At 41.9% G+C, this 14198-nt stretch overlaps 1 protein-coding gene across 3 annotated transcripts in view; it reads right to left on the bottom strand.

The window, feature by feature from the left end:
* DGKD (diacylglycerol kinase delta) overlaps positions 1-10036 on the bottom strand; it is a 91715-nt gene extending 81679 nt beyond the window's left edge. For 2 of the 3 annotated variants that reach the window (XM_063306904.1, XM_063306903.1), the window contains exon 1: positions 9907-10002. The gene's annotated coding sequence lies outside the window, so the exon portion shown is untranslated. Of the gene's footprint in view, positions 1-9906 lie in introns of all 3 variants that reach the window. The other variant, XM_063306909.1, reaches the window with a different exon arrangement.
* Between the last annotated feature and the right edge of the window lie 4162 nt (positions 10037-14198).

The following is a 14198-nucleotide window of genomic DNA, read 5'->3' as shown; positions in this document are numbered from 1 at the left end:
GGAACTGCTTCAGGTGCTTCCTAATGATCCCTGGCTACAATGTAACAAAGCCCAATTAACTGAAATTGACAACATCTGGTATTGTAATGGCAAAATCCATGTGCCTGAGTCTCTTCGCCAGACAATTTTGCACCGTTCCCATGATATTAAATCTGCAGGTCATTTTGCCTTCACAAAAACTCTCCACTTGGTGAGGCGTCAATTTTGGTGGCTCTCCCTTTGTGCTGATGTACAGTCCTATGTCACCTCATGCCACGTCTATGCCCAAGCGGGGGGGGGGGGAACCGCAAGGACTTTTACAACCTGTAGCCTCCCCCCAGGCTCCATGGAAAGAAATCACCATGGATTTTATTGTGGATTTACCTGAGAGTAAAAACAAGACTGTTATTTGGACTGTAATTGATTTGTTTTCCAAGCAGGCTCATTTTATACCTTGCGCTAAAATCCCAACTGCTCAGCAATTAGCCAAGCTATTTCTCACGCACATCTATAAAATTCACAGGTGTCCCACACGTGTAATTTCCGACAGAGGCGTCCAATTTACTTCCAAATTTTGGCAGGCATTTTTGAAATTAATTGGTGTCCAGCAATCCCTCAGCTTGTCAAGCCATCCGCAGATGGACGGAGCGACTGAACGGGCTCAGTCTACTCTAGAGCAATTCTTACGCTGCTACCTTAGCTTCCAACAGGACGATTGGGTGGATCTCCTTCCTTTCGCTGAGGTTGCTTATAATAATGCAGTTCACCAAAGCACGGGGTTTTTCCCTTTTGATATTGTTTATGGCCAGGACTTTGTTCCAATACCTGAACTTCAATTGCAATCCTTGCCTGACTCCTCAGTAGCCGACTGGGCTGCACAGATTGCCATTAATTGGCCTGTCATCCGCCAGGCATTAGATCACACCCATGAAACTCAGAAAAAGTTTGCTGACTGTCACAGGCACCCAGAGTGGAAATTTAAAGTGGGCAATCTTGTTTATCTCTCTACCAAATTTTTACGCTCCCAACAACACTCAAAGAAGTTTGCCCCCAAGTTTGTTGGACCTTTCCCCATCACAAAAATTATTAATCCTGTGACTGTTCAATTACAATTACCCCCCACCCTCAAAAGGCTTCACCCTGTTTTTCATTGCAGCTTGCTTAAACCTACACTGGAACGTTCTAAGTGGCACCAGCCTGCAGCAGTCCCTCCACCCATCATGATCGATGGCCATCAGCATTTTGAAGTTAAAGACATTCTGGACTCTCATTTTTTTCGCAAATCTTTACAGTACTTGATTCAATGGAAGCATTTTCCAGATCCTGAGTGGGTTAATGCATGTCATGTTAATGCTCCTATTTTAACCAAAAAGTTTCATGCAAAGTATCCTTCTAAGCCCTCTCCTTACTAATCTCATTGCTTAATGTTATGTGATATCTGATTGTTTTTTTAGTCTTTCTTGGGGGGGGGGTTGTCAGATCCCCCCAATCAAAGGTTTTACAAAAACCCTTATCGGAGCATCTACCATCATTTCCTTCTCCAAGGAATGGAATCCGTGTCGCCAGATGGGAGGGGGTGTGAAGTTGGAGTGTGAAGTGGTTTATTATGGCTATGGAGGACATCAAGGACACGGGGTTGAGATATGCCAGGAATACCATCTGGATGGGAGGGGGAGTGACATGGTTTCATGGGAAAGGGGACTAACTAAGGGAATGTAGTTTTAAGTTAGGTTTGAGCGGGAAATCTTTATTTCCTTGCCTTCTGTACCGTTCATTATGCTTCATTAAAACAGTTAAAGGAATCCCAGCCTCCTGACTGTGATTGTGTGAATGCTTGAATGATCAGGTGCTGACATGCATCACATAATTACACATGAACTCTTCCTTTGAAAAAGAAACTTCCTGTTCACAGGTTCATTGACAGAGTTTACCTACAGGTGTTAAGTTATAACATGCTTTGTTTTGGGTAGCCAGTGAAAAGTCCCTTTCTCCACCACTTGGGTTTTCCCCACCAAACCAGGACAGCTGAGCAGATGCAGCAGTTATTGCCTTCAGCTGGTATTTCCATCTACCACCTTCTTTTCTTCTCTTTAACTAGGATTGTAGAATCAAGACTAAAAGGAAAAAACCCTAACTGTAACCCTAACCCTTTTCTGCTAACTGAGAATCACAAAACCCAGCATCTGGAAGTCAATGTGGAAATGCCTAGTTCTTCTGAGGTATATTACCAGATTACACCCCACCCCCCTGGGCACAAACTGGTACCAAAAATCTGTATTTAAAACAGTTTTAGAGTTTATTAAGAACACGCAATAGCAAGAAAAACAGGGGTGGGTGTTAAGCTTAAAGAAAGGGATTAAGCTTTAAAAGAGGAAGAGGAAGTATGAATACCCGCACAACAGAATGTCTCCTGATTGCTTTATAAGACTGCAAGAGACTGAGCCAAGCATACTTGCAGTAGATTTTACAACTCGAAAGCACCTATTAAATTGTTCTGGGTACAGAACTGGAAAATATCCTCTGTACTGAACTAGGAAAGGGTAAAGTTACAGCAAATTGAACTGTGTTAAATTTAATGCCAATGTAGTACTTTGGTTTTGAAGGGAAAAAAAGGTGTTTTGCAGTGAAGGGGGCGGCTCACATATACCTATTAGCAACTCCTTGAAGAATACATGAGAGCCAGTTTGGTGTAGTGGTTAAGGCATCAGGCTAGAAACTGGGAGACTGAGTTCTGGTCCTGTCTTAGGCACAAAACCTTGGGCCAGTCACTCTCTCTCAGCCCTACGAAGAAGGCAAAGGCAAACTACTTCTGAAAAACCTTGCCAAGAAAACCGAAGAGACTTGTCCAGGCAGTCTCTGAGATCTGGACACAACTGAATGGACAAAATACATATATATCTACATTATTCCCTTTTGTGGTAAGAAACCTTAAGCAAAGAATGAGAAGGAAACAAATGAAACAAAGCAAACAAAGCTAAAAGTAGTTTGTACCAGCACTATTCATTATATCCCTCCAAACCTTTCTATCCTTGAAAACCATCTTTGCTTCCACTATCTCCATACACCGCTTCATATACTGCCTTTTTTTTCTTTGTGCTTATCACTTGTTTCTTTTCCAAGATCTCATCACTTCTGTCCAACATTATTTTCTTGGTCTTCTCTCTCCACCCATTCACTCTTCCTATTTATTTATTTATGAACATTTGTATGCCACTTACACACTAGATTCTGTCTTTGTTTTGCAACTTAAACCTCATTCATTCTCTTTATATAACCAAATGCCATCTCAATGTGCTTTTTCATACTGCTAATTTATTTCTGTATTTAGTCCACACTGATTCAGTACCATAGAATCTTGATCCAATCTTTTCTTGATTTACCACATAAATTTCTTAACTACCCCATCCAAGCTGCATTCAATTTTCTATTTTCCTGATATACCTAACTTGCATTTCCATATAATTCAACAGGCAGAGGTATACATCTAAATACAGGCGGTCCTTGCTTAACGACCATTTATTTAGCAACCGCTTGAAGTTATGATTGCGCTGAATGAACAGTAATTACAGCTGATCCTCGAAGTTACAGCCATTGCAGTGCTCCTGAAATCACGTGATCAAAATTTGGGCACTTGGCAGCCTGCCTGCATTTATGACTGCAGCCTGTAGCATGCGCTTCAACTCCCCCCACCCTTCTTTGCCCGTTTGGCCACCCTGCACTCTGCCATCCCCAGCTGACCTTCGTCATCTTCTTCCTCCCGCTGCTGATGAGGTGTGCCTGGATGAGGCAGCTGCTGGCCCTTCTTGCTGGCAGCCAAAAGGGCAGAGATGAGGAGGGAGATAGGGGGCAGATGAAGCGGAGGTGAGTGCTTCAATTCTCTCAGTCTTTCATCATAAACAATCAAATCAACCATGCTTTTAAATGTATATTTGTTCCTTTGCTGCATACACACCCACACAAAGAGATTTATGCTCACACCATGTATGTGAAATAAACAAGACCTTTTTCTAAGAAATACTTACTAGTCATAATTCTCTTTCATTCTTAGGTCTTCAAGTGGCCAAATCATTATTTTGTATTCTTACATCTCACTCCTACCCATCCATTCATATTACTCAACAGAATATCTTTTCTCCTGGATTGCATTCATTGAGAAAGTCTGTCTTTTTCCCCATTATCACTGGTGCTTAGCATGCAACTATGGATTTCTAGTTTTATACATACCCATAAAAACCTAGATGATATTAATTCATATTAGTGATATCTATTTCAGTTCTTGCATTCATAATCAAACATATACTTCACTTCCATACCTGTACTTACCACCTCTACTCCATAAAATCAGTAAACAGCATCCAAGTCAACACAGAGTAGATGCATGCACTTTAATCTGAAGACTCATGCAAATTTACTGAAAACTGGCTATCAGTGATACATATTTTCTTCTCATGTTCTAAAATAATTACCTGAAAAAGTTCCACTGAATGACACTATGCAGCTGTATTGGTGGTGAACAGTAAATTATTTGTTGCCTTCATAACTATGGAATAGGTCTTTAAATGTGTTCCAGTCTGTATCTCATTCAATTTTTCCAAGCTTTCTACCAACATTAGTCTAATCATTATCCCATTTGTTTTATTCCCCTAACTCTCAATACTAGGGAATTTGGCTATACTCAGCAGAAGGAGTCACAAACAATTAAATGAATTGATTATACTAGTTCCCAATTTCAGAGGTCATACTCAATCACTTGCCAAGATGACCTGAAATCTTTCATAGGACCTGGTTACTTGAGTGACCACCTGTCTCCCATTATATCTGCCTGGCCAGTTCAATCTGGCTGAGTCGGCGCACTCTGGGGTCCATCGATTAAACAGTATCATCTGCCTGAACCCCAGAAGCATGCCTTCTGTGTAGCAGCACCTGCCCTCTGGAATGAGGCTCCCCTGAAATCTGAACGGCTCTCACCCTACTGGTATTTCTAAGAGCCCTAAAGACCTGGCTCTACACCCAGGCTTATGGCACGGATGACTGATGCCCATTTCTTCCTTTTTGTTCCTCTCTGGTTTGTTTTCTTTGCCACTGTTGTTCTTTTGTCTTGTGCTGTTTTTGTGTTTTTTGCTCCTGCTCTTAAATGTTTTTAACAATTGTAAACCACCCAAAGTTGCTGGGAGTCGGGTGGCATATAAATTAAATTTATTATTGTTATTGTTATTATTCGAATTACTGGACATCAGGCATTCTATAATATCTGAGCAGCTTAACCTATTTTACAAGAAACTATTCCTGTAGTCTCTTATAAAATAGTCTTCAGAGAAATTTATAGTACACAACAATTTATTAATTTTTGAAATGATGTAAGGGCAGAATGCCCTTGTGTTACCTTTTGAAAATTCAAATGTTTACTTGGATTTGACTTCAAATCTATTTTTCTTTGTAATTTTTTGGAATATTTACTTAGTTTTAACACACAAATATACAGAAATTTACTAAATAATGGACTATTCCACATTAATCTTCTTGAGTCAAGAAGCAATAAAATATCTAAGCTTGCAAACATGTTTTTAATTAGCATGAGAAAGGACCTTTATTGAATATCCTTCACTTGAGCATAGATACTATGCAAAAACTGTTATTATGGAAAATGGAACTAATGAGTAAGACAGAACAGTAAATGCTATTAAAATGTTTGCTTTATTCTACTTCCATTTAAATAAGAAGGCCTTAACAGTATTAAAAACTTTGTTATTACAGCTGAAGTCCTGACACTATTATGCTGAGTTATGTAACATACAAATGCTCTGCAAAACCTTCAAAAGAGATGCATCGGAATGCAAAGAAGCCACACTGCAGATAGCAAAGGAAAATGGCTGTGACCTGCACATGCATACCAAGACAGCTGGGAGCAGCTTCCAAAGCAGCCAGGTGAGTCTGGAAGAAGATGTGGTTGCTTTAACAATGTGAAAATTTATTTTTTATTTATCAGATTTCTCTGCTGCCCATCTCATACCCAATGACTCCAGGCAGCTAAAAGATGCTTTATATATACCACTGTGTGTTCTGAAGCACTTCTTTCAAAGGATTTACACAATCCTATAACATATGTGCTAATCATGCTATTTCTTTCCCTTTTTATTGGATAGATGTAAGGAAGGCAGGAGCAATAAGGGTTGGATTAAAAGCCACAAAACTCTGTGATTGATAGTTCTGAAATCTTGAGTTGCCTTGAGAATGACACTGCTTAGCTAAAGATTTTCAAGCAGATTAAAGCAATGGAAGCTTAATGGCTATACATAATTTCTGTTTATACTCCTTGTACTTAAAATGTTTATATTCACATAGCACAAGCAAAGTGTTTGGGGCTTTTTTACAGTATATTGACGTAGGAAATGATGCAAAACATAGTAAGTGATTCATAGTCAAATTCTGCCTTATTTGAACTCTCTCAAAAATATGGTACTCATCAACATTAAAATTAAACTTACTGCAGTTAAAATATTCTCATGTTAGGAAATTCCCATACCACAATATTCTTCTCACTCAGCAATGCTTACATCCTAAAATTGCACTCATGAGACTGATACACCCTTTTTTCCCCTTATCCCTAAGGGAATTGCTTTAGCACAGTTTAAATGTATTATTTAAACAATACCAAAGCATTTAAGGCAGGAGAATTTCAAATATTTGTGGTTCAGTTTTATCCAACTGAAGGCTTGATCATTACCTTTTTCAAAAACATAAATAACTATTGAACAGGCACAAAATATATGATCTCCTAGGAAACAAGCAATGAACAAACTTTTAATATATAATGCACTGCCAGGAACTCTAAACTGGCACCCAAGTGGGGAAAAAAAGAACTATACGCCAATATTATAGGGTAAATAATGAACTTGGAACATGTTTTATAAGGCTTCCAACTCATCTGCTATGTTTTATACTTTTTATGAGGTATCTACCAGACAAATTAATCAAGATTAGTATAGGTTTGACTACGGCATTACAAATTAATGATGGTTTTTCCTATGTGAAATGTAAGACTGCTTCCAGAGTTCATTTGACACATACCACTGCCTGAAAATAAGTTTCTTATGGTTAATACTCCTGGTTTTCCTTATTTTCTCTATATAGAAATTGAGAAACCTAGAATAAACCTTCTCAGTCCTTAACCCAAGTATACAAGGTATAATCTTTAGTTAATTGCTTTGTTGGAAACAAATGTATACTCAACATACATCAGACCGTAAAAGGACTACACTGTTCTTGCGTTCAGTCTGTGTAGCTCCCCTGCCCATTTGTGTGGCAGATTGAAGCAATGATAAGACCAGGAAACACATATTCTGAAACGCCTGAAAAAGCTGTCATATGAAAGACTCCTTTCAAAAGAAAAAAAGAAAATAGAGAGGAGAAAACTCACAGCACCTTCCAGGCAGCCTTCCCTCAGCCTGGGTCCATGGAAGCAGCTGTTCTGGTGAACAGAACCTGATAAGATAGTCCAGTCAGGTGGACAGGTTGTGCCTTCAAGGCAAGACCTGGAAAGGTCTCTTTGAGACCACTGTTGGAGCTTAGGAAGCAGAAGAACTGAACTGTAAAACCCTGCTTGGGGTACCTGCCAAAGGAGTGAAGGGCTGCAGAAATTCTGTGTTTGTTCCACAGTTGCCTCTAATAGCAAAACACCAAAGATAGGGGAAGGGGACCTGGGCATAAATGTGTCTTCTTTGGAAACTGAAGTTTCCCTGTGAAAGGCTACAACAAACAGCCCATGGCCCCTCTAATGGTGCTCAGTTGCAGCACCCAACATCCCTCCCCTTTGACAAGACTGGCTGGAGCTGCTGGGAGCAGTGATTCACCAATATCTGGAAAGCCACAGATGCTTTAAATGTTTTTAAATTATTCAAAATTAATTTCTTTTGCATCAATGTATGAAAATACTTCAATGTTGTGTCCCCCCCAGGCTAGTAGACTCATCCACATGTGGCATCAGAAATTCAGAAAAATCAGAAATTCATTGCTGTAATTCTTCCTAGTAGAGAGAGGCAGCTCAATTTATCTTTGCCACTTAAGATAATCATAGACCTTTTGCCAAAATAGTGGTAATTTTATTTACACTTATAAGAACTTCAAGTGTTGAATTCAAACCAGAGGATATAACACTTCTCCCTCTTTCCAAGGAACATACCTTTTTACAGTTCTATTATAAAAATGCGGGCAGAAGATCCAGGAGGATTGTGTGGCACTATTTTCTCAACTCTGGACATCTTGAACCAGAACAGTTATATACATTTGTGTGTTTGTATTATATACTGTATGACTAATAGAACTCAGTTCTGTCAGGCAGTTACCAAGCTGGCCACTGAGGAGTGGCAGTCACTAGCATTCCTAAGAGGACCCCTTAGGAGACTTGGACTTATCTGCTGCAACTCCATTCCCTTCCAAAGAGGGAGACTGTATATACGTTACTCAACTCTTAAAGCAGTGGGAAGATCAGGGAGGAACCATTTGGGTTCACTATCTCCTTCCTTTGGGCAGGACTGAAAAAAATGAGGCTACTTTTTGCCTTTCTTCCACCCGGAAAGGGAGGAAACAGAAATTACTTTCTCCTAGCCATCACTCCCATCACTATTGCTTCTGAATTCTACAATATATATATTCTCATTCCCTTGAACTGGTTACCAGGGGGTGACAGTTCCTTTTTCTGGCCAGGATGGGCATGTCACCTAGCTGACTAATCAACATTTTGGGCAGAGCATTCTGAAAAAGCTTTGACTGAATGAGCAAACTGATATCAAGCAGCCAGTCAGTAATGACAAGTTGGTCTACTGAGCAAAGTTCAATTGAACCTCATCAAACCCACAATAAGGTTTAGGCACAGAACAAGAGCACTGAAGCACTGGTCAGATCAAACTATCACATCTCTCAGAGGAAAGGTTGGTACGAACCTCTGCTTAGCTGTGCTCTCTCTGGGAGCAACAACCGTAACCACTTGAATTCACCAGAGCACTATGCTGCCTAAAGGGGGAGTCTGCATGCAAGATCATAGATGAGCAAGCTGAAGTGAGGATTCTTGGTATCAAATACTGGTGCCCACTGGAGAATGTAAGAATAGCTTGGTTGCTACACAGAACTACCTCACAGTCTGTTTTAGCTAGTGCTTCTTGTACAAGCTACAACAGCCCACACAGTAAGCTATGCTGTAAACAATGGCTTACAAACCACAATGGCTGGATTTCCCTATTTGCTAAGCCAGACCCCAACAAATCACATTATGGCTCAGGACCATGTATGAACCCTGCCAGTGGGGATGGGGTCCTCTTGATCCAGTCCCAATTCCTACACTTCCCAAACCACAAGAGAGGTGAGGCTGCAGCGCCTGCGGTTCTCCCTTTGTGCACGATGCAGAGCCAAGCCACTGCACTGCTGGGGGACAGCGTCCTTCGGGAGAGCAAGCTCATCTGCTTCTGGCAGCTACTCCACCGGTCATCTGCTGGGCAAAGCCGCAGCCCCACCGCAGAAGCGACTGTCACCTTCACCAGCTCACCTGGGCCCCCTCTCTGTCTGCCTGAGCCTGTTGCCAGGATCGGACCGGTTACGGGGAACGGGTGGAAGGATGAGGCTCGGAAGGATGAGGCTCCCGCAAGGGTACTGTGCCCAGAGCCCCCTCCCGGTCGTGGGACTGGTGGGGAAGGGGAGGGCGGAGGGAGGGGCGCGGAAGGGAGGTCTTCCCCTTGCATACCACCCGCGCTTTAGGGTTGGGGGGCGGTTCGTCGGTGGGGTCGCAAGAGAGAAGCGAGCAGGGAGGTTCCAGGCCCCGCGTTTTCCCCCTGGAAAGGGTAGAGTGGGGATGAAATGGAGGATGGGAAGCCTCGGGAAGGGGGAAGGCAACCCTTGTCTCTGCTCCCCTCAAGGCCCGACCCTCCTAGCCCTCACCTTCTGGCGGATCTGGCCGGAGGTGGAGACCTTGCGGATGAGCTTCTGCGGCGAGCCGGATTCTTGCTCCGGCTCGCTGTCCGACGACTCTTCCGCCGCCGCCGCCGCCGCCGCCGCCGGAGGGGCAGCGGCGGTAGCCCCGGCCTGGGGCTGCGAGGCGCCCGCCGCCGCCGCCGCTGCCGCCATGCTGCACCGTGAGGAGCAGGGCGGGCAGCACCACCTAGCGCCTCAAGCGGCGCCGTGCAAGCGCCTGCCCTGCGTGGGCTCGGCGCGGGGGAAGAGAACCCGGCAGGCTCCTTGGCGGGCCGTGCCCATGGCCGCCCTCTGGCGGGCTGGCATCGCGTTGGCCTGAGGCAGCCTTCCTGGCGTGAGTGGATGCTCGAGATTTCTCTTTCACACGTGCGTACACGCACGTGGTTTTCAGTACGATGACTAAAGCGCTCAGAGCTGGGTATCATGCACGATTATTGTAACCCACGTCTCTGGGTGAGGCAGAGTAAGTAATCCATACATTTAACTCAATGTTTATCTCTCTGCTATGATGAATCATCCTCACACTTCAATTGCAAAAGGAAACATGAGAGAAAAGGGGGATAGATTAAACTGGAACCAATGTATTATTTTTTCTGATTATACTATTGTTGCATATTTCCAAACATCCCAAAATGCAGTCTCTGCATCTGTAATCGGAAGTGATACAGATTGTTCTGACAGGGCAGAACTCCACCGTTCACTGTTAGCCAGTTTAGATCAGGTTGCCTGCCAACACAGTTACTGCCACTGTGAAGTAGATTCATTCAGGGCACCTCCACACTATTGTTTTTTCAGTCCCTTAAAGTTGTTTGAAGATGATTAGTAATAGTCGTATCTTCTGCTATGAGACTGCATGAAGAACAGAGGGCAAAGAATCACTGCCCTGCCTAAGCTACTAAAGGTGCTAGAGAAACAGAAATTCTTCCCCTGCCGCCAAAGGAAATAAAATAAATTTCTTGCACACAGACCCATACATGTCCTTACCACATGTTCTGTGCATTTGTCTGTTCATATGCAAAAAACCCCAACGCCATTCATAAGAGGGGGAGTTGCAAAGCTGTCAAGTTATCCTTCTGTTGAAGGATCTGCTAGAGTAGATGAAGCTTAGGAGCTGGGAGACAGGATGAAGCAAGAATTTCCAAAAACAGAAAATGGATGCCAACTCCACAGAGCAGAAGCATTTTAAATATGCAAACAAGCACACACACCAGTTCTACTATAGTTTCAAATAAACCACTGCTGAACTAGGGATAAATCCACTCAGTTCTCTTTTCAGTGTTGTGGAATCATAGAAGTCAAGACTTAGTTTCATACTGGGAAAGAAGTGTCATGCAGAACGACCTTCTAATGGGATCATATATGCCCTCTATCGGTGCTCACGTCCATGCTCTTAAGCTGTAACTTTTGAGGCGAGCTTCAAGTCAACTTTGATCCTTAAACTAAAAAGTATACAAGCTACTCAAAAAGCAATATATATAACAGCTTTATTATTTTAAAAGCACACATTTCATATGTGAGTCTGTGCAGCTAACAACAAACGCACCAGCAATAACACAAACAAATAAATTAACTATAACAGTAATCAGTACGATACTATGGTGTTGAGGTCTGAGTCAAAGAAATCCCTCAAACAAATGCAAATATTACTGTCCAGGCTCATCTAACATCTTGGCCCAAATCTTGGAGGAAGAGCTAGGTCCTTAAGGCCTTATGGAAGGCCAGGCACATTAGAGCCATTGAGCTCTCAGGGGGAATAGTGTTCCATAGGGCAGGTCCCACAACAGAGAGAATCCTGAGTCCCATTAGATGACAGTGCCTCATAGAGGGGAACTGAACGATGCCTCCTCTGTTGGATCTGTTGGGATGGGCAGAAACAATTGTAGATAGACGGTTCCAGAAATAAACTGGAATCATGCCATGAAGGGCTTTACAGGTGATAGCCAGTACCTTGAATTGCTGGAAGGCTATTGGAAGCAAGTGCAGTTTGAGAAGCAGTGATGATACATGGGCATACCAGCTTGTGCCCAAAACTGTCCATTCTGCTGTAGTCTGGACCAATTGAAGTGTCCCAGTACTCTCTAAAGGCAGCCCCTATAGAGTGCATTGTAATAGTCTAAATGGGAGGGGACTAATGTATGAGTGCCTCTGAATAGGGCCTCCCCATTTTAAAAAAAGGAAACAATTGGCATGCAACATAGATTTGTGCAAAGGCCCTCTTAGCCAAAGTAGCAACCTTCTCTTTGAGCAGGAACCGTGAGTCCAAGCGGATGTCTAAGTTGCGCACCAACTGTGCCTGAGGGAGTTCAAGTCCATTCAGATTTAAGAATGGACAATCTCCAGATTCCAAAGGCCTCAAAACCCACAGCTACTCCTTCTGAAAGACAAATCAGCAGCCCTTTGAAAGAACAAGCCTGCCAAATTCACTCATCTTCTTCCTATACTATAGCAGCTCAGACATTTTGGTGTAAACTCTTGAACAGGCTATAACACATTCTTTTTAAATCATGCTTTGGTGCTGTAATATAGAGAATGCTGGACACTAGTTCAGAACTGTTGCTTATGTAACCTGAAAATGTATTGTTGCCATTATTTGTGCAACACAGACGTCTGATCCATCTTGACTTTCTACACACATATACTTGCAAGACATTCATGATTATTGAAGAACATTTTCTAGTTGCCTATTCACACTACAATTTTATATGAATACATATAAAACAGGATGCATAAAGCTGCAATACAAAAGTTCCTTTTCAAGTGAAAGGCATGATTAGGATGAAAGAAATCTGTAACTCAGCAAGAAGATACTCTGATCCATCTTCAGGTTCCCCCAAGTCAGTTCCTGCCAGAATGCCGTATTTCAGCTGCTATAATCCCCCATTGTGCTGAATGAGTGATTATAGTAGTTGACACCCAACACAGCTGGAAGTCACACAGTTGAAGAAAGCTGCTTATAAATCTCCTGGTTATGTAACTGTCATGTAAAGACAGTTTATAATTTCATAATAGAATCTACTTTTCCTACTGCAGCTAAATACAACAGTTTTATTTTGAATAAGTTTAAATCTCCAGGACTCAATGAACTGCTTTCGAAGATGATAAGGGAACTAAGTAATGGTATGGAAAACCCTTATGCATTATCTTTGAGAAATTCTGGAGAGCTGGTGAAGTGCCTGGTGGCTGGATGAGGGCAAATATTGATCCTTTCTTCAAAAAGGGGAAAATCCAGCAAACTGCAAACCAAGCAGTCTGTCATAAATACCTGGGGAGATTTTAGAGTAGGTCATAAAGCAATTGATCAGTAAGAACCTTGAAAGTAAAGTGGTAATTACCAGAAGTTGGCAGAGATTTGTTAAGAACAAATCTTGCTAAAGTAACGTTATCTCATTTTTTGATTGTATAACTTCCTTAATAATTGGAAGATATGGGCAGGGGGATACATTAATTGGTAGTGGCACTTGTAAAGATTATTTTGGAATAATAATAGATTGCAAACTGTATATAATCCAGTATATTGCGTGACTGATATATTACCAGGATGGTCACCTCGCTTGGGGTGGGAGGGGAAGTAATCACCCCTGGAGATGGTTAGCATCCTAAAATGGCCCCTTTCGATACACATGAGTGATATTCCAACTAGTATCATCATCTGGATTTTATACTGTATTTATCTTCAATATTATATTTGCATTTATATTTATGGTATTTTAATGCTTTTATCTCTGTTGTAAACCACCCAGAGTCCCCCCTTTGGGGGGAGATGGGCGGTGGCAAAATTTAGTAAGTAAGTAAGTAAGTAAGTAAGTAAGTAAGTAATTTCATTGCGAAAAAGTAAATGCAATTTTTGGCTCCTCCACAGAAATGTAATTTCCAAATCAAGAAAAGTAATTGTTCTACTTTATTAAGCTTTGTTCAGACCCATCTCTAGTATAATGTGTTCAGAGATATTGGAACATGCTCAGAGAAGAGCAACAAGGATGATCAGACAACTAGAAATTAAGTCCTACAAAGACAAATGGAAGAAACTGGGTATGTTTAAGCTTGAGAAAAAAATGACTGAGAGGGGAAAATGATTTCGCTTTTCAAAGTGAATATTTAAAAAATCTTAATAGTAAGAAGAGTTTGACAGTGGAACGACTGTTTGGACAAGTGGCAGGCTCGCCTTCACTGGATGTGTTCAAGGCTAAATAGCCAGTCTGGAGTTCTACATTTCTAGAGAGGTAACAAGTTTAAACAAAAAACAAGAGCTGCACATCAAC

This window comes from Candoia aspera, chromosome 6 (genome assembly GCF_035149785.1).
Source record: "Candoia aspera isolate rCanAsp1 chromosome 6, rCanAsp1.hap2, whole genome shotgun sequence".
Taxonomy (NCBI): domain Eukaryota; kingdom Metazoa; phylum Chordata; class Lepidosauria; order Squamata; family Boidae; genus Candoia; species Candoia aspera.
The sequence above is the reverse complement of the archived record's forward strand: the minus strand, read 5'-3'. Positions and strand labels throughout refer to the sequence as shown.